General features: G+C 38.1%; 1 long non-coding RNA gene across 1 annotated transcript; it reads right to left on the bottom strand.

Moving 5' to 3' along the window:
• Nucleotides 1-5,127: 5,127 nt before the first annotated feature.
• LOC148130432 (uncharacterized) lies at nucleotides 5,128-20,496 on the bottom strand. Its single transcript, XR_015749789.1, has 3 exons — nucleotides 20,264-20,496; nucleotides 17,591-17,702; nucleotides 5,128-10,419 (listed from the first exon to the last, which is right to left on the bottom strand). It is a non-coding gene; the product is annotated as an uncharacterized LOC148130432 (long non-coding RNA).
• Nucleotides 20,497-21,007: the final 511 nt, after the last annotated feature.

The following is a 21,007-nucleotide window of genomic DNA, read 5'->3' as shown; positions in this document are numbered from 1 at the left end:
ATGTAATCTAATCATATACATATAGATATTTATTTAAATATAAAATATATACTCGGCTGTAGAGCAAGATTGGCATAAATTTTGATAGTGTAATTATAGGCAGGGATGGGATTCTACCAGTTTGCAGCTATTCACTAGAACCAGTTGTTAACATTCTAAGCAGTTCGGAGAACTGGTTGTTAGAAGAAATTACTGGCCTAATCCTGTAAGGAAGGCAGGAAGGAAACATTCTGGTGCTGCTTACAGAAACTGCCTCTCCGTTAACCCTTATTACATTCTTGGCAGGACTAGACTTTTTCAGGAACTTCTCTGGAATTTCCCCCACCTCCTTTGCTGGTACTTTGCTTGTGTGGAGTGACCATTCAAAGTTACAATGGCACTGAAAAAAGTGACTTATGACCATTTTTCACACTTACGACTGTTGCAGCATCCCCACAGTCATGAGAGGCCAGGCAAGGAGATGCGTGCCTCGATGATATTGAGTTGGCCACACCCAGCCAAAAAGCCACGCCCAACACCTAAGCCACACCCACAAAACCAGTTGTTAAAAAAATTGAATCCCACCCCTGATTATAGGGTCATAAACATTAGAACAGGTTCAAAAAAAACCCAAAGGCTCAGACAAGCAAATCTTAAGAAGAGAGATTGAGAGAAAAAACAATCTCAGTTTTTAAATAATAACACAGATTACACTGGAGAATTTCTAGTATTCAAATGTTTAAAGATAATCTCTGAAATTTAGGGGCTGACACCAATGGTATGACTATTCATAAAGTTTCATTTCTGCAGACAGAAAGTGAAAATTGGGATATATTATGGCTGGTTTAATTTTTAATTAGCATGGCTGATCGACCAGTTATATGATTTGTAAACAATTTGATTTTAAGTAGTCTTTATTCAAACTAAGTTAGATTTTATATGTAATTGCTTTTTACCAACCTGGTTCTATTGATATAGGAATTGTAAAATGGAAGTTGTTTGTAATCTGGGGGCCTAATCTTGCTCTATACTACAGGTATTTCAGTTCAAAGAAATGCTATTTTAAGTAGTATTCACATTTTATTGTAACATTTTGGACACTAGATGGCAGCCTTGGTCTAAAAACCCCAAGAACAATGCTATCATTTAGTTAATAACAATTTTTCTACACATGCCTTGGTAATAGGTTCCTTTGGAGAATTAATAATAACTGATTTTAAAAGTCTATACAACTACTGGACATATATTATCTAGTTTTTCCTCAGTCATGGAAACAGATCAGTTATGATTTGATTGACCCAAATGATTGCTGTATTCTGAAATGTTTTATGTGGTTCTCATATTTAACAGCAGGTTTTTTTTTAATGCTTTAGCTGAAAGCTATGTCTTCACTGATTGATTTTTGGATGTCATTTGTTCCAGATGTAGAAAGGGCAGGCCAGAATAACATCCAATAATGGTATGTGGGAATTACCTTTAGAGGCAGATGGAAGAGCTGCAGACTAGACAGTGGTCTGGTAAACAAAATTTGACTCCACAGAAGAAAAGTGGGCATAGCAAATATCTCAGAAAGGACTGTAAAGGTGAAGGGGAGACCGAAGTACCGCCAGACTTGCAAGATTAATGTCAACCTTGTGAGGTAAACCAGGCAAGAAAAAAAACCCCAGGAATGGTAGCTCTACTTTATTGTAAGGCTTATTAACAGAATTTGAGTCTGAAAGTACCTCTTTCCCCCACCACTTTTACAAACTCTTCTGGGATGTGGGATATTTGCCATGCCTTTCTTCCTTCTGCAGACTCAGATTTCATTTATCAGATGTTGTCCAGGCTGCGGTTCCTCCATCAAGGACATTTTCACATATCATGACACAGCAGAGTGAGATGTGAGCCAAGAGAGTGGGATATAAGGGAAGGCACCACAGAAAGAAGGAAGGCATGGCAAACATCTTTCCACATTTTCATAACACTCAAAGTTGAGGTGAAAGGCAAAATCACAAAACTGTGTCTCATTTACTTCACAAAACTGTGTCACATTTACCTTTTTTTAAAACAAAATTTTATTGAATAAACATAAAAAACATTGAACACAGTATGACTTTCCTGGCAGTTATTTTGCCATACATACTACAACATGAAACCATATACAACAGTTGATCTCCTATTTATCTTACATTGCTAAGTTGGTGCTATTAACATATTGACATATTGATTTCTATTTCTATTCATATTTATAGCATAATTTCCTTTCACAACAATATATTTAATGATACATGTTATACCTGCTGCAAGATTGGAATATTGGAAATATCTCTGCTGAAAGTGAAATAAAAAAAATTGGTCTGTGTAGAAATGGACAGATTAACATTAGAGATTAAAGATAAGGATGAGTCAGAATACTATGAAGTCTGGAACAAAATGTACAAGTGGTTGGAATCGAGGAAAAGAGGTCAGAACAAAAAGTTCAATACTGTATAGGATTAAAGGTGGAAGACATTTAGATTAAAGATAATGAAATATAGTGGATTAAAAAAATATGGTGTCTCATTTCCTTTGGCCATGTCATATGGGAGAATTCACTGGATAAAGCAATTTGTTTGGAAGAGTGAATGGTAAAAGGAAACCAGGCCAGCAACGAACATGGTGGCTAGACACCATCAAAGCTGACATCAGCTAGAGCAGTGGTTCCCAAACTTTTTCAGTCCACCACCCCCTTGGTGCTACAAACTCATCCTCAGTGCCCCCCCCATCCAGGGGTGGAATTCAAATTTCTTAACAACTGGTTCTGTGGGCATGGCCTAATTTGTAGGCGTGGCTTAGTGGTCATGTGACTGGGTGGGCATGGCTTGCTGGCTGGGCGTGGCTTGGTGGTCACATGACTGGATGGGTGTGGTTTCATCATGAGACTGGATGGGCATGGCCAGGTGGCCATGTGACTGGCAAACCAAATATAAGTGGTCCTCGCTTAATGGCCAGTTGCTTAGTAAGTGTTCTAATTTATGACTGACTTCCCCAGAGCTACTTGACCTGACACACACTCCCTTCTAACCCTGCTGGAGCAGGTGGTTGGACTAGATACCTCATTCACTTTCTCCTCCTCCCTCCCTCCCTCTCCCTTTCTTTCTTTCTTTCTTTCTTTCTTTCTTTCTTTCTTTCTTTCTTTCTTTCTTTCTTTCTTTCTTTCTTTCTTTCTTTTCTTCCTTCCTTCCTTCCTTCCTTCCTTCCTTTCTTTCTTTCTTTCTTTCTTTCTTTCTTTCTTTCTTTCTTTCTTCCTTCCTTCCTTCCTTCCTTCCTTCCTTTTTTCTTTCTTTCTTTCTTTCTTTCTTTCTTTCTTTCTTTCTTTCTTTCTTTCTTTCTTTCTTTCTTTCTTTCTTTTCTTTCTGTCCCTTACTTCCATCGCCCCTCTTCTTTGTCTATCCTTTTTCTTCCTTTTTCTCTCCCTTTTTCTTTCCCTTTTCTCTTTCTTTTCTTTCCTGTCCCTTCCTTCTCTCTCTTTTTCTCTCTCTCTCCCTCCCTCCCTCCCTCCATATCCCATTCACTTTCTCCTCCCTCCCTCCTTCTTTCTTTCTTTCTTTCTTTCTTTCTTTCTTTCTTTCTTTCTTTCTTTCTTTCTTTCTTTCTTTCTTTCTCATTCCCTCTTTCTCTCTCTCTCTCTTCCCTCTCTCTCTTTCTTTCTGTCCCTTCCTTCCATCCCTCCTTTCTTTGTCTATCCCTTTTCTTTCGTTCTCTTCTTTTCTCTCTCCCTTTTTCTTTCTTTATTTTCTTGTCTATTCCTTTTCTCTTCCCCTCTCTCTTTCCCTCTCTTTTCCTCTCTCTCTTTCTCTCTCTTTCTCGCTCTCTCTTTCTTTTCTCTTGTTTTCTCTCTTTCTTTTCTCTCTCTTTCTCTCTCTCTTTCTCTCTTTCCCCCTTCTCTCTTTCCCTCTCTCTCTATCCCTTCCTTAACCTACCTACCTATTTTCTGCCCAGGTAGGTGTGGCCTAATGTGTCAAAGGCCTGGGCTAATCCTGCATCACCCTGTTTCCACTTTCAGAGGCCCCAGTCCTTAATCTCCCCATTTCCTCCCCCACGACTGCCTCTTTTGTCGTCCCACAGCCATGACTTTACTTCTTCCCGCAGCTGGCTGCCAGGGAAGGCAGGCCAGGGCTGAGCCATTGTTGTCGCTGGGCTTCCCGCCAGCCCACATCACCCTTGTCACTAATGCCTGCAGCCACCACGTATTTTTTTCAGTGCGGCTAGACTGCAGCTGCACCAAAAAAAAAACATGCAGCTGGAGGATTTTTGCAGCAAAAATTACTGACCTCCAGCTTTGCTCTCCTTCTCCGATTCGCCGCTGCAGACATATTCTAGGTGCTGACCCCGCAGGTCCACCCCATTGAGCCCGCTGCACCGGAGGGACTTGCCCAAGCAAGTCCGAGTAGAGTGGTGCAGCAGTCAATGGGGTGAGCCTGTATGGCCAGTGCCTAGAATGCGGCAGTGGTAGCATGTTGGAGAAACAGAGCAAAGTTGGAGGTCAGAAATTTTCACTGCAAAAGATGTCCAGATGCCATGTGATTTTTCCGGTGCGGCTGGACTCCAGCTGCACTGAAAAAAACACATGGCGTCTGGATGATTTTTGCAGTGAAAATTACTGACCTCTGGCTTTGCTTGCTCAGCTTCTCCAACATGCCGCTGTGGTTGTCAGGGATAGTTGCGCATGCACGCGACGTTGTGCATGTGCAATAAGGACTGACTGGGCAGGGAACAGAGGACCAGGCTGAGAGGTGCAGGGCCAGCCAGGGACCCATTTTACCAGTTCTCCAAACTACCAGGAACGGTAGTGAACTGGTAGAATCCCATCCCTGAATTGCGCTCTGCAATGGGCCCACTCCAGCGCCCCCTGCCACCTGTTAGCACCCCCTGATGCCCCCCTTTCCTCTTAGTGCCCCCTAAGGCATCCCACCACCCCCAGGGGGTGGTAGCACCCACTGTGGGAACCACTGAGCTAGAGCGTAGAATAACTCGAAGAAGTAGTGCAAGATCAGAAGACGTGAAAAGACCTGGCCCATAGAATTTCCAAGAGTTGGACATGACTGAATGGGCATCATATCATCATCATCATCATCATCATCATCATCATCATCATCATCATCATCATCATCATCATCATCATCAGATGGAGAATGATTCTATACTGCCATCTCCCTTGTTGCACAATTATAAAATGCCCAGAGTCTTGCATCTTGCTCAACCCGTCCGCTTATGCCCACTTTTATGTGAGAATGTTATACTTCTTAGGTCAATTACATGGGGCCCATTTTCTCTGAAATTTGTATCATTCTTCCGTGGAGAATCCAATAACATAGCTTCTAGTGCAGGATATCTCCTTTAGATTAAAATTTAACTTGGAGACACATTGTGAGTATCAGGACAATATGTCTGGAGATCAATCTTCTCACTCCCCTCCATCCTCTACCCACACAATATGTGGCAATTCAGGTTAATCAACAATAATTTGATATCACAAATAAAATCATTAAGTCTAAAACGTTATGCTTTTCCTCAAAACCTTGAGGTACCAATTAAAGCATGCAGTATCTCTTTGGATTCGCACATCATTAATTCTAATAGGTGGTTAGCAAGGATGAAACCATTGTATGAACTATGCACCAGCAAAGTGAGAACACAGCAGTATAATCAATGGTCAATAAATCAGAGCTGAAAGATCTTAAAAGAACCACCAGATAGAAACAAAGAAATACTGCAGTCCATCTTTTGGCCATCACCTACTGATCACTTGGAATATTGCAGTCCAAATCTAATAGCCATTCCTAAGTAGACATTTGTTGTACTCTACAATTATAATAACATGTATTTTGCAACTCCATCCAACAAGCAAATAAACTCCTTAACTATGAGATATAGACACACAGACAGACAGCAGACTATAGAAATAACAAGAGTATATATTATATTATTGGCTTTTATTAATGCAAATTAAATAAGTAAAAGAAACATATAATCAGCTAATCCTGCTCTAAGTTCAAGGAAGAATATGCTATCAAAGGGATTGTGGCTGCTAGAGAAACAGAAAGTATCCTAACTCTGGGCCATGGCATAACAGGAAATGGTTAAATAAAGGTTGATTCCAAATAAAAGAGCTCTGATGTTTTAAACCAATTGGAATTTACTTCTGGATAAACATTTCTTGATATCTTTAATGCTTGTGTTGTGTGATATTTAAGGCAAGTACAATACCATATTTAACACTGTATGAGATGATAAAATTAAGCCTCTGTCTGTATATAAACAGCTGCCAGCAATATTAAAAATCTTTATTACAAAAATGATTTTGGACTCTGCTCAGGACAAGAAAATGTTATATATGCTCAGAACTATCTTGCTTTTTCTAGAATACAAGTAGGATATGTATACACTCTAAACATCTTAAGAAAAAATGGCTTTAATGTATTTGGGGATACAGTAAAATGCAAATTTTGGCACAATATTAAAATAAAATTTCAAGAAATCAGACTTGACATATTTGCAAGAATGAGAAATTGAAAGACAGATGTACCGACGGATTCACTAATCTCTAATTACAAAGCATGTTTAAACCACACATCAATTTTATTATCAGTGTCTTTATTGAGGTTTACAGTGTGTAATTTGCTCTCTACACAAAAAGGCGGTTTCCTTTCATGTTAACTACTCTGAGTAACCTAATGGAAATGTGACACATTACTTATAACATTGTAAGATGAGACCACCCACAATCTGGAAAGATGACAGTTGAATATAGGAGCCTCTCGTGATGAAGGAGTTTGAAGGAAGATTGAAGAGGAAGAAGGAGGGAATGGAAAGCGTATATGTGTGGGCATTCTGAGAATGTTAAAAAGCAACATCAACCTCAAAATTTTGTTAGCCTTTCTTTCAGGGTTAAAAAAATGTCTAGCAGAAGGCCAGGTCCTCCTCCTCTGACTCTCTCATGCACCAACATGGAGAAAAGGGTCACAGGTTTACACTGCCTGCCCCCGTTCATTTCCTGCTACACTGTAGGTTTTCAACTTTTTTTTTTTTTTTTAGTGAATCTCCATTCAGGTGCAAAAGACAAAACAACCTAGAAAATATTATGATTCATTTAATGTTGTACCCCACAGTTTATTAAATTATTTTAAAATTAAAATTTGCCATGAATAAATAAATAATTCTGGGGGAAAGTAGGTTGCCCAGATGGAAATATGAAAGTCTTGATTGTGAGTTTGCCCATGCGGCACCTGATAATCTCAGCTGCATCACAAATGTCTGATAGCTGATGTTTTTCAGCAAGCCAGTTATGAATCATCCATCAGTTGATTTCTAGTACTGATCAAAAGACCTTTTGGCTATCTATATCAAACTCAATTCTTTATACACACACATATACAGTATTTAGTTTGGATGCCAGCCACAAATGGTCTACTTAGTATTTCTATATTGTTGTCGATTTCTTTCAATTTCTCTCTCTCAATATATAATTCTGTGTGCAAAAACAAGAGATCTGGAAGAAATTTTGCTTCTTTAAATAAATCACCTTTGGAAGGGCAGGTGGGCAAAATGGTCTTGCTGTAGATCTGCCATGCTTCCAACAAGACTGCATTGGATAATTTGAACAGAAAATATGTGGAGAGAATAATGGCCGATGCTTTGCTTGCGCAGTCTGCACTGCTAATGTATGACTCATCACTGTCCAGAGAGATTCCTGCACTAAAGAAATGGAACAACTGAGAATTGCAATCTGATTATCTTCACTTTAGCAACCTTATTTCCTTGTATGTTTTTAGAGGAAAATGGGTAAACTCACACGAACAGTTAGTAGGTAGATTGGGGGAGGGGGCACTATTATTTGGCTGAGAATAGGGGGGGAGGAGGAGGAAGAGGAGGAGGAGATCGAGCAAAATCAGACCAGTCCCAATGCTAAAGAATTACTATATCACAGCTGAAAAACTGTTATGTCTAATGCCTTTTACTATGAATGCAATACATTATTCTAAAATGTAGACTTACATTCCCCTAGAAAAATGATATATCAGTGTGATATAAAAAGAAATGTCCTGCTTGGTGCAAAATGGTAATTTACCACTACCTGCCTTCTTTTGAATTCATGTGGACACAACTAATAAAAGATGTTTATTTAATTCAACTAATTAAGAATGATTCAGTTCTGTTCAGTTTATTTTCCTTGACATACTGATGTCAGATATTTTATTGATCACTGATGCTTCTCAGTGCTTCCCAATAAAAAATAAATTAGCACAGTTCGGTTATCAATTAGAACAATGAAACAAGTAAAATAACTGGGATTAATAATAAAAATTAACAGTTCAAGCCAGCATTTAAAAATATGCAGACAAATATGTGCTGTGAGGGTCTTTTAAAAAGCTACTAGACAACCCATGCTCCATTGGGTCATCATTTCAGAGACATTTCTTTACCTAATCAGACAAACAGAATGAACACAGTGGGCAAAAGCAATGGAAATGGGAATGACTTTTGATTTCCTGCTGGTTTCTCCATTGACATTCCTTGTAGGAAACTGGCAGGGAACAATGGAAATGATAATCACATGATCTTGGCTTATTGGAGTAGCACAGTAATCACCAGTAGGAAACATGGCACCATTGAAGCAGCCATAACTTTGCCAAATTCAATCCAATGGAAAACATGTATTGCAGATTTCATTCACATTCTGTAAGTAAACCCATCTGAGGTATGTTGAGTTAAAAATTGATGCCTTATGATGCATAGTTTCATCCAATTGAAGGTTACAACTAATCAAAGAGACATGAGAGTTTTAGTAGTTATTGAGCTATCATACATATGAAAAATACTACCCAGTACAATAGCTATAGTCTTGTCCCTTATAAATTTTTGTCACAGAACCTAGATGGAATTATTTTTTTCTCTTCCATAATAAATATCTAGCAATACATTAATAATGTTATTAATAATAACATTATTAATTTGACTTGCATGATTGCATGTAATCATGCAAGTGATTCTGGGTCATTCAGATTAAGTAAAAACAACAATTCAATAAAAGCCAGGTTAAAAAACCGACATAAAAAAACATAAAACTATCATTCATTTCAAACAAAAATAATCATGGCCAGAGGCAGAATCCATCAGCTCAACACAGATACTGTAAAAGCTTCCCACCATTGTTGGATCCTAAAAGCCAAAACGTTTGAGTTCATTCTAGGTTCTGGGAGTGCCACAGCAGAAAAGAGCCTCCTCTTGGATCCTGCCAGATGACACTCTTTCATAGACAGGGCCTGTAACATTCTTCTCCTGCTGGGCCTGATATAACTGGGAAGAGGCACTACTTCAAAGAACCCAGTCCCATGTCATGTAGGTTTGGTCATTTCCAGCACCTTGAGTTAAAACTGGAAGCATGCTGGCAACCAATACAATTCACAGATTGAGGAGTGCACATAACTGCCTGTATATTTTGTACTAGCTGCAGCTTTTGGCTGACTCCCATGTAGAGTGCATTACAATAATCCATTCAAGAGGTGATCGGGGCATGAATGACTGAGCAGAGCCTCCTGGACTAGAAATGCTAATAACTGGCACACAACACAAAACTCAACTCAGGTTCAGTTAAAGTCTATGCACAACCTGATTGTCTCCAGACTTTGGAAACAGCATTCACTGTGGTGGAGACAAAATAGAGTATCATTAGCATATTAACGATATGTCATCTCATGGCAAAATTGATGTCACCCTGTGGCTTCATATAAATAAGTTAAAAAGGAGTGAACAAGTACTGTATCCTGCAGAACCTCACAAAGCAGAGGATCTTTCCCAACATTGACTAGTGTTACATGGAAAACATGCTATTAGCAATCCTTACTTCCCATGTCCTTAGGTAGCCAAGACATAACAGCCACCCCCAAAACACATTCAGCCTTTGTTTGGAGACATCAGCAAATTTTCATCCTACTTTTTAAGGTAAATAAAGTAAGTGGAAAATGTTTCCTAAAGTTGAAATCTTGAAGATGCTCAGTAAGTGGGAACCAACTGTTCAAAGGTAGAGGGTGGAAAACCCAAAAGGAATGAAGGACCTATGAAAAAAAAATCTTTAATACCTCCAGATATCCAGCCAGTTGTTTCTGTAATGTAGACTCTCCATCAACTGAAGTCCTCCAAGTCTCTACAATGTCAGAGAATCAATATTTCCTTGGTTTCAGCTCCTTCATTTTGAACATTGACTTGAAGCAGAAACTAAACATGAAGTTTAAAAGATAACACCCACATCATCCAAAACAAAATCTTTAGTCCTTGCTTCTTGAAATTTCCACCACATTTTGAATGTTTTCATGCATTTTTTTTTCTTGTTACACTCCAGCAGATGGTGACAGGTGGCAGTTTAATGACTCACACTCTGGTTGATGAGGAAAGGAGATCATTCTGGCAATAACAAAACTGAGAGACATTCATGTGAGGCTGTTGGTTTGGCAAGAATAGATGTGAAATATGATTCAGGCAGTTTAATTCCATTATTTTCTTAATCAAATGTATACCGTATATGGGTACTTAAGGAAGAGGGTGGAATGTTTAGGCTGATAACTATAGTTTTATATTATAGTCAGCAAAAGAATGCTATAAAATTCCAGTGCACTAAACATAGGTTAGCATGTATATATGTGTGTACATATGTGTGCAAACATATAATTCTGAGAGAGATTTAGATGGACTTGAAAGGCAGTTCCATTATATTCCAATAAGTGAATATGTTTAGCACTAGCATATCAATCAATTCCTGATATTTATTTTGATTTGATTTTTGTTCATGACACTTAGTTTATAGTCAAGTTACCTGCATGGAATTTTTCTACTCTATCTTTGAGTTTGTATCCAAAACAGGAGAAACCCCAAAAACTTTAATCTTAGACTGTCTACTATTGACCCTTTCCTAAAAGGTCTGTAGGGGACGTGCATAAGTGCACCAACGTGCCTACCGTCCCTGTCTTATTGTTTCTATTTATTTTTCTTATATGTATCCATTTCATGTATTCATAACTATGTTTATACTTATACCTGTTACCTTATAATCGCTTGACAAATAAATAAATAAATAAATAAATAAATAAATAAATAAATAAGATAGAGGGGGCCCCTGAAATCCTTAACCCCACATGGGCAGACGTTATTGGCCAGTGATATTACTAATTGCAGGAAAACAGTGGTAGAGTAAGGAGACTAACTTACCTTGAAGGCTTTTTGAAGGCATCTGGTTGACTTTTTCAAAAAAACAGTGTTTGGAATTGCAAAGGTCTTTTGATTCCGTTCAATAGGGTGAAATCTGCCCCTCCCCAGCAAGTATAACTAGTTGCATTATCATGTCATTGTGCAATTTTCCCTAACCGGATAGTTTTCAAATGTTGTAATTCAAACTTCATAAACTCCAATAATTCAGGATTGTTGGAGTTAAAGTCCAACATATCTGCAAATATATAATGGTTTCATTGCAGATGGTGTACCTTCTAATTTGGAACTGATTTAGAAATAGTTGGTTTCACATTTGCATACGGAAGGAAAACAAAATACTTCTTATGACTGAATTGCTCTTATGAATTTATATTGGTGGATAAAGGACATACAAAAGTGGATGAAGCAGACTAGAAAAGATGATTGCTTAATCATAGTTAAACAAAATGCATTAACACTGAGTGCACAATTCAGCTCAGATTTCATACATTTGCCATGGAGCATTAGGAAAGTAGTTTGCTAATATTCTCCAAAATGTTATGAGGGAGGCCATAAAAAAGGAAAAATAGAATAGAAGGGGAACTTACCAAATTTGCAGATCATACTAAGCTGGCAGGAATAGCTAACGCCCAAGAAGATAGGCTCAAGATCCAGATGGATCTTGACAGACTAGAACACTGGGCCATATCTAACAAAATGACATTCAATGTAGAGAAAAGTAAAGTCCTACACTTAGGCAAGAAAAATCAAAAGTACACATATAGACTGGGTGAAACCAGGCTCAATAGCAGTAACTGTGAGAGGATATTGGAGTCTTAATGGACAACCAGCTAAATATGAGCCAGCAGTGTGCAGCCGCCGCCAAAAAAGCTAATGCAATCCTAAGTTGTATTAACAGAGGGATGCAGTCAAGATCAAGGGAAGTACTAATACCACTCTATAAAGCCTTAGTAAGACCACACCTAGAGTACTGCATCCAGTTTTGTTCACCACCTTATAAAAAAGATGTTGAGACTCTAGAAAAAGTACAGAGAAGAACAAACAGGATGAGTAGGGGACTGGAGGCTAAAACATACAACGAACGGTTGCAGGAACTGGGCTTGGTTAGTCTAGTAAAGACAAGGACCAGGGGAGACATGATAACGGTCTTCCAATATTTGAGGGGCTGCCACAGGGAGGAAGGGGTCAAGCTATTTTCTAAAGCTCCTGTAGGCCAGACAAGGAACAATGGATGGAAACTGAACAAGGAGAGATTTAACCTGGAAACAAGGAGAAACTTTCTGACAGGGAGAACAATCAACCAATGGAACAGCTTGCCCTCAGAAGTTGTGGAAGCGCCATTACTTGAGACTTTCAAGAAGAGATTGGACTGCCATATTATGAAGAGTGGTGGGCCTCATTTTGGTGGGTATATTCTGTTAATCATAGTAATCAGATGACTTCTTTTCTCACTATTATTTTAGCTCAATATGTTGTGCTTATCTTTAAAGAGTGGTGTGAAGAGACATTTGATCAATTCAAATAAAGCTAAATTTCCATGTCTGCTAAGTTTCCATGTTTCCATTTTCTCTTGATGCCTGTTGCCTTTCTGGAATTGTTCTGGATAGAATGAATGTCTGTTATATTCACCAAAGTTTCTGAGTGAACATTGGATTTAAACATTTTGTTTTTAAAATTGACTTATCATCAGAAGGTAAATAACAACAACAACCACCTGGAAAGGTGATGTACACAAGAGGACTAGGTTTTGCTGCTTCTTCCTACATCTTCATTGATTTTTTTCTCCCCATATCAGTTTATATGTTTATGTTAACATACATTTCTGGATTGGCCCATATTGTATATGCCAAATTGTGCTCTGCCTGGTATAGCTGCAGATAAATATGCATGTATCCAAATCTAAAGAAACAGCATGTCTTCATACTTACTGTATGGCATTAAATCTATCTGCAGTAAAGCTTTCCAAAGATTATTGAGAATTGATGGATTTCTTAATTATATTGTTGCTACCAAGAGATTTCAGCCAAAATCTTACAATAGTCGGAATGTAACTTAAGAAAAATCTGGAACCTTGTCTGTCAAAATATTCAATGCAATTTGTCTTATATTTCATTCAGTTTTGAAATCCCTGCCCCACTTCCTTGGATTTTGGACCCATTCTGTAAGTTAGCCTATTTGAGGTACTTTGGTTCAAAACCTATTGCCCTATGGTGTACAGTTTCATTCCCTCCCTCCCTCCCCTTCCTTCCTTCCTTCCTTCCTTCCTTCCTTCCTTCCTTCCTTCCTTCCTTCCTTCCTTCCTTCTCTTTTATGATGAGATGCGAATCTACATTTATGGGACTGGCATCCAGGAGTTGTTAAATCCAGTAGTGATTACATCATAACAGCACGTGTAGACTGAATGGGCCTGTTGCAGTCTTAATCAAAAGAAAAGAAAGCAGCCCACAGCCAGCCTGGCAAGTTTTAAATGCTTGGTAGGAGTTCTCTGACTTGGCTGCATTATCTACCCAGCTCACAGTTTTATAGGACCTTTGGGCAGACAAAATTGATCAGCAGCAAGAGGAAAATTGCTGTTGCCTCAGCAACCAGTAGATGACTCATCCTAGGTAGCAAGCAGTTGAAGCTGAGAGGCTGCAGTAATTTTCCAGATGCTTAATACAGCCTTTCTTCTTTTGCTTGCTTCATTTTCTCTTGTTCTAAAAAGCAGGGATCTCTTACCCACCTTCCCTTCCCTTAAACCTGCACACTCTGTATTCTTCTGTGATGCAGCATGCAATCCTTCATGGGGTCACCTAGCCACAAGGTCACAGTGAAAAGCTGAATAATGCAATAGTCTCAATAGAATTTAAAAATGCCTAGGAGGTTCACGGTTCTCTCCAGGCCAGCAGTGTAATGTTTCTAATAGAAGATCAGGCCAGTCCTTCTCTTCAAGTTTTTAAAGGTGCAATTGCAAAATGGAAAAAAACAACAACCCTGCTTCAGTTGACAAAAACTGGGAGGTAGATGTCTAGACTAAGTAGCCTACCCTGAACCCATTTAAACCATCATGTTGCTTTGAAGTGGAAGAGTTGTTCTGTCCCACTTCAGGTACTGCAGCGAGATTCATATGGAAATTGAGTTTGCATTTTTAAATGTTGTTTAGTACCTAGGTCTGTGGTGAATTTTGGATTCAGGATTGATTCAAAAGCAGTGTGATTAATTTACCCCTTTAAATCAAAGTTTAGAAATGAACCACTCAATAAATGCAACACGTTAAATCACATCGAGTCAGCTCAAAGGGTCAATGGATTTTTGCTAAATTGAATAAAATGATTGCACAAATCAACTTTTTGAATTGAATAAAAAAATTAGTTGGACCACATTCCTACTTATAAAGTTCCAGCCTAATTAGGATTAAGAAGATAGTTATGCAAAAAGTCACCTACCAACTATTTTGTTATCAGTGAAAAACTCACCTACCCAATCACAGGAATGCTGTAAGAAAGAAACTAAATAATTTTGTATTGCATAATGTCTGGGGAAAAAACTACTAAATAAATACTTCAGTTGCTGAAATTTATATTAGATTCTTCAGCAGTTGCCTTGTTGGAAGTTAAAACCCACCCCTCTCCTAGGAAAATGAACTATTTTATGACAGTGGTCGCCAACCAGTGGGCTGGGGGACCACTGGTGGTCTGTGAGAAAATTTTGGTGGTCCATAGAGAAATGTCACCTCCAAAGCACCTCCCAAAGCAACTAATCCAGGCTGTGTGGAAACACAAGGCTGCGCCACCCACATGGCCCACAGGAACACACGGCTTTCATCGCTTGCATTGCGAACAACACAAGGTAGTGAGGGGAGGGGGGAAAGGGCAGAGGGAGGCAACTTGCCCCACGTGCCTGGCCTGGGCACTGGGCTGCTGCTTTCCACTTCTTTCTTCTTCTGCTTTTGGCTGCATGCAAGGAAAGCAGCAAAAGTCTTTCTTTCTCTCTCCCAAACTCCACCAGAAATGAGACTTTGGGACCCTGCAAGGCATCCTCCTCCAAGAGGCTACGCCATTCTGGCATAGTTTGGGGAAGAGAAAGAAAGACTTCTGCTGCTTCCGCTGCTTTCCTTGCATGAAGCCAAAAGTCTCTCTCTCTCTCTCTCTCTCTCTCCCCCTCCCTCTCTCCCCCCTCTCCCTGAGAACGGAGCTGGAGATGGTATCCTGCAATCCCAAATAAAGAATGATCAATCGGTAGGAAATCGGGCTGGGGAGTTTTCTTGCAGACTTTTTTGGGGATTTTCCCAGGGTATCTGGTCCACAGGATTTAAAATTATGAGTTTGGTGATCCCTGAGATCCAAAAGGTTGGCGAGCCCTGTTTTAGGATATACTAAAAAGGCAGAATATTTCCCCTAAAAAGAGAAGTAAAAACTTAGAAGCAGAAGCTCACCTCAGAAGCAGAAGCTCACCCCCACCTTTGTTAATGGGTGGGCCATCAAGGCCTGGGTCAGAGTATTCTACATAACAAAGCCCTCTACCCATCTCACCAGATGGTCTGGGAAGATTGCATCAGCCAGTACTCAGGTGAAGCCCTGTGGTCCAGACCAGGGGTTGCCTGGTGCGTGCATAAGCGCACCAACGTGCCTACCGTCCCTGTCCTATTGTTTCTTTTATTTTTCTTATATGTACCCATTTCATGTATTCATAACTATGTATATACTTATACCTATTATCTTGTAAACAATTGACAAATCAAATAAATAAATAAATAAAAATTCTGTATTAATATCCAAATGCCGAGACATTCACTGTTGATTGTACAATATTTCACAGCAGACTTGTTGCAGCTGTCCTGCACTATAGCAATGACAGGGAAATCTTTTTTTCCCTGTTATAATTTTAGCCAAAATAATTTCCCTAAAGTGAATTCAAAGGGAAAATCTTATGGGCACTATTGGAGATTTTTCTTGTAATATATAATAATTTCAAAGAAGGTATTTTTGCTTGGGCTTTTCCAGAGAAAGAAAAATATGGATATTTCTGTTACAAAAGCCATATTTAACCTACCCTGGAAACTATTACTTATACAATACATAACCAAACCCAACACATAACATCATTAATTAGCTGGTTTTTCTTTTTTGCAATTTATGAGACATTTAAATCACATGATTTATTCTTTTTAGCTAATTAGTTAATATGTTTAGTATCCATGTAAACCTATAGCATGGCATCCCCAATTTGTAAAATCTAATTGCCTTACACTTTTTCCACTTTCTGCCACAGAGTTTCAGTTCGTATTTGAACAGGTGATATGCTAATATATTCAGTATGGATAATTGTGTGGGTGGATGGGAGGGAAGGGGAGAGGGAGAGATTTCAGCAGCATCTATAGGCTGCAGGTTACAAATTGCTATCTAACCCTTTTTTTAGAATACTTTATTGGCCAAGAAATTTGTCTCTGGTGCAGAAGCTTTCAATGTACATTGAAAACAAGGGAATAATAACAATCATAATAATGATACCAATAAGGGGAGGTAGTAGAGAAGATGAGAAGGATACCACATGGCAATTATACTTTAGAGATAAGACAGTACTGTGGGAATTAATGTTCAGCGGAATGACGGAATGAAGGAAAAAATTGTATCCAGTTGTTCCTTTCAAATATAACAGGTTTGTATAATTTTGATATTATGCATCCAAGTTTGGAACACAAATTAATCTCTTGCATTAATTCAATTTCCCTTTTCATTCTTTGCCATTGTTTTTCCCTGATTACATTTATTATAGACTTTAAGCTATTTTTTTAAAGCAAAACAAAAGAAGATTCAAAACAGTTTTTCTCCACCTACAGTTCACTGCTTATGGGTATATATACTGAACATCATGCTTGTAATAATAAGCATCACAGCAGCTTGTATAACAGATGTGTCAAGATCTCTTTTATTGTAGCTACTGGCAGAGGTGACATTTTCGGAATTGGCTGGTTTTGCAGCAGTGTGAAAACAGGGAGCTAACAAAGCACTTTCGGGATCTCAATAACATACATTTTAGTTGTCCTTGATAGGCACAATGTTCTCAATCTCTTTTTTTAGGGAAAGCTGAACCGATGCCTTTCTTCCATGAAATAATATGTTTCAAATTAAGCACAATTTAACAACTGTGCTTAATTAGGTGGTGCAGAGCTGCTCTTTTTCATGTTGTTCATGAAAGTAGGTAGGAGAAAACTGGAGGGGAACAAAGAGAAATGAATGCCTGTAACATTCCTTTAAGAATTCACAGGCTCTCCCCTGCTGTAAATTTATGCAATCAACTACGTAACATTGATCATTGCAGAATAATTGATAATGAAACTAAGAGAAAATTCCTATTGTTCAAAGTCAACCATGCCCTCCTAGGAAGAGAGGATTTAGAGAGTTACCTGCTGGGTTGCTATGAGGCATATGCAAGGCATCTCTTGGATAAAGTCCTCCAAGTTGGACTCTAGCCTTCAACCGGATCCTATGGAGGTGACCAAGGTTCAGTCTAGCTTCCTGTTAGAGAATGGGATAGCCAGAGATAGGATGATAGTTCCATTTTGCTGGCCTCATTCCTTAAGGAGTTGGAGAAAAAGTTTCACATTTCCCCATAGCCCCAGAATAAATTGTATGTAAGTCATCTTCCAGTCCTCTCCCTGACTGTTTTGACTAGGTAGCTAGGGTAAGAATCCAATTTACAAGTGGAAGAACTAAGATATGTATAGTATACAGGTAGTCTTCAACTTACAACAGTTCATTTGGTGATTGTTCAAAGTTTCAAGGGCACTGAAAAATGTGACTTATGACTGCTTTCCTGTGGTCAGTGATTCCCACCTTTTGTGACCCTCTGACAAGCAAAATCAATGGGAAAATCAGAATCACTTAACAACCGCGTCACTAACTTAAAAACTGCATTGATTCACTTCACAACTATGGCAAGAAAAGTCGTAAAATGAGGCAAAACTCACTTAGCAAATGTTTCATTTAGCAACAGAAAATTTGGGCTCAATTGTGGTTGTACATTGAGGACCACCTGTATTCAAGGTATAATCTAGGGCGAATAGGAGCTAATTATGTTATTATGCTTTAAATGCATCTCTCGCAGATCATCAGCCAAAAAATGATGGAACATTTAAGCCAAATGATATGCTATATAACTGTGATGGCTAAAGTTTTTGGCAGCGAGAGCCCAAAGTGTGTGTGCACATCTTCAAAATGCAATATGTGAACGTCCACAACACATATTCCCTGCCCCATGTATCCATGTGCATCCCCCAAACATGCGCCCCACCGCCCAAATGCCCCCTGTTGCGCGGCAGAGATCCGAAGACCAGCTTGCTAGTGGGAGGTGCATGCATGCAAGCACGACGAAGTTGAGCTGGGACGACGGCTCACGTGCTCAAAGAGAGAATAATACAATTAACATGTATTTGTTATACATGGAGAACAGTAGACAAACAGTTCTTCCTGTCTGCAGATACATATGAGGAATTTTTTATCAGAACTAGCAATATGCTTTTGAAATAACCTTTCTTTTTTTCTTTTCACATTTCTTCCTGAGTGGATTGATGAATTAATGATATGCCAAAGAAACTGAAAATCATATGGCAAAGATTCATTAGAAATGAAGGAATAGTTTGTTCTGTTTTGTGCATCTGCAAAACGTTTCTCCATTATGTCATATCATATGTAGATGGAGTTTAGTTGGTTCCACTACTGCTTAATATTTTATCATTATTTTGTTAATGGTTTGTTATTTGTTACTCAGTGTCATGTCATAATCACACAGGCAGCTTCATTCAAGTCAAGATTTTACCTTGATTTTTATAAGGTCAAGGAATCCTCATGAAAAGGAATTTTATATAATATCTGTTATTTACTTTATGAAAAAGTATCAAATATTGCTTTGCACATAAAACAGTTATTCATTTATTCCCTGGGAACAAAATGTTCAAAGATAACATATAATAAGAAAGTATCTAAGTTCCAAACCTGTTTGTCAGTCATGATCCTAATATCTAGGGGTATAATGATTATCATAGTATTTCTTCCCAATGCACAGAAAAATAATATTTAAGCCTCTAAAAAGCTGTTAAAAATTCTATCAACCTGGTTATGAAGTTTGGAAATGAACAATCTGTCAGAGTTTTTAAAGACTATCCTTTCTTCTTGGATTACAAAAATATTTTAATTGCACATTTTGTTTTTAATTTCTTTGCTTTTAAAAATAAAATGGATATTTTAATATCTGCTACATTGAAATCATCATCATCATCTCCACTGCCACCACCAACCCCACTATGCAAAGGTTTTTATTAAGAAGAATGAAAGGGTTATTATGATGGGGGGGAAATTAGCTAATTCTCTTGTAGAAATTTCTAATTATCTGAAACTGCATACTAGTGCATAGCACAACTTTTATGTATAGTAGTTCTATTTAGTCAATGTGGATTTGCTAGGAAATTGGAAAACAATTCATAATATAATGATGAAAAAGTCCAAAAAGACTAGTTTATCTAACTATAAAATGTTCTGAAATGCATTTGTCCATTGATTTAAAAAAAATAAACACACATTGATAAGATAGCAAATTAGGAGATAATATAGTCCACTGAATAATTCTGAAATGGCATAAAGAAATTTAAGAAAAAAAATTCTATCTCCCAAATCTATGTTATGAATGTCTGATGAAGGGAATGTAACCAGCCTATGTGTTCAATAGCAACATTTATTTTCCACATATTCTAGTTTAAGGCTGTTTTTTTTCATCTTGGGAGAACAGTCATCAACTGCTATCCTATAGAAACTGAATTGACCAAAAATCCAAGCTATAAAAATTGATTTTCAGCTAAATATCACAAACTGGCCTAGCCATGAGAAGAAGAAAAATCGACTTTAATTTTTAAAGTCTGCTTTTTAACATTTTTTTAAAAAAATTTGAGATGAGTAGAATAGGGCAAGAAAAAAACACAGGGAATTGTGCTGAGACTAACCTAATCCATCTTCCAAAGTTGGAGGTCCAGTGCATTTGTTTATTTAATTTAATCATTCTTTCCTAACTTACTTAGTTTACTTACCTTGTACAATGAAATCAAACACCATCTTCAGTGCACATCATGACCATGAAAATAAACACAAACACACATCCTTCACACTCCACACATTGAACTGAAAACCCCCAACATCGAACCAACACTGCACGATACAGCAGAATTCAAAAGAGCTACTACCCTGGACTAGAAGCTATTTTTCAGCCTATTTCTCCTAGTTTTTATTATTCTGTACCATCTGCCTGATAGTAAAGATAACTTCCTTCTTTATACAATCATTAAACACTGATCATAACCATTGAAATACAAATACAACAACCATAAAGTAATCCATAAGTACATAAATCAGAAGGAACCAGGATATTAAATTTAACAAGGAAGCTTTTGTATTCATGGGGAACACAGAGGATTGTGGACCAGATACAATATTGAAGAAAGTTAGCACCCACCCCTCTTCTAGAAGAATGAAATATTCTAGGAAATTTTAAAAAGGCAGAATATTTCCCCTAAAAGAGAAATAAAAATCTTAAAGGAAACAGAAACAAAAGACCCCAGCTCCCTGCCCCCAACAGATATTTTGGTGCCAGCTTATCTATAAGACAAAAGATTGGGGCAGTCCATCTACAAAACAAAAGACCTCAGCTCCAGGGTGATAGGATTATCTTTCAGGGCAAAGCCATTTAGCCACAATAGGAAATTGTCCTTCATTGCATCACCCAGCAAGATTCAATCAAGCCTGGGACACAGACAATCTCAGTTATGAATGCGTAG

This window comes from Notechis scutatus, chromosome 5 (genome assembly GCF_049901735.1).
Source record: "Notechis scutatus isolate UNSWTSFEM ecotype Mainland chromosome 5, rNotScu1.2, whole genome shotgun sequence".
NCBI lineage: Eukaryota > Metazoa > Chordata > Lepidosauria > Squamata > Elapidae > Notechis > Notechis scutatus.
This window is presented reverse-complemented; position numbering and strand designations above follow the sequence as displayed.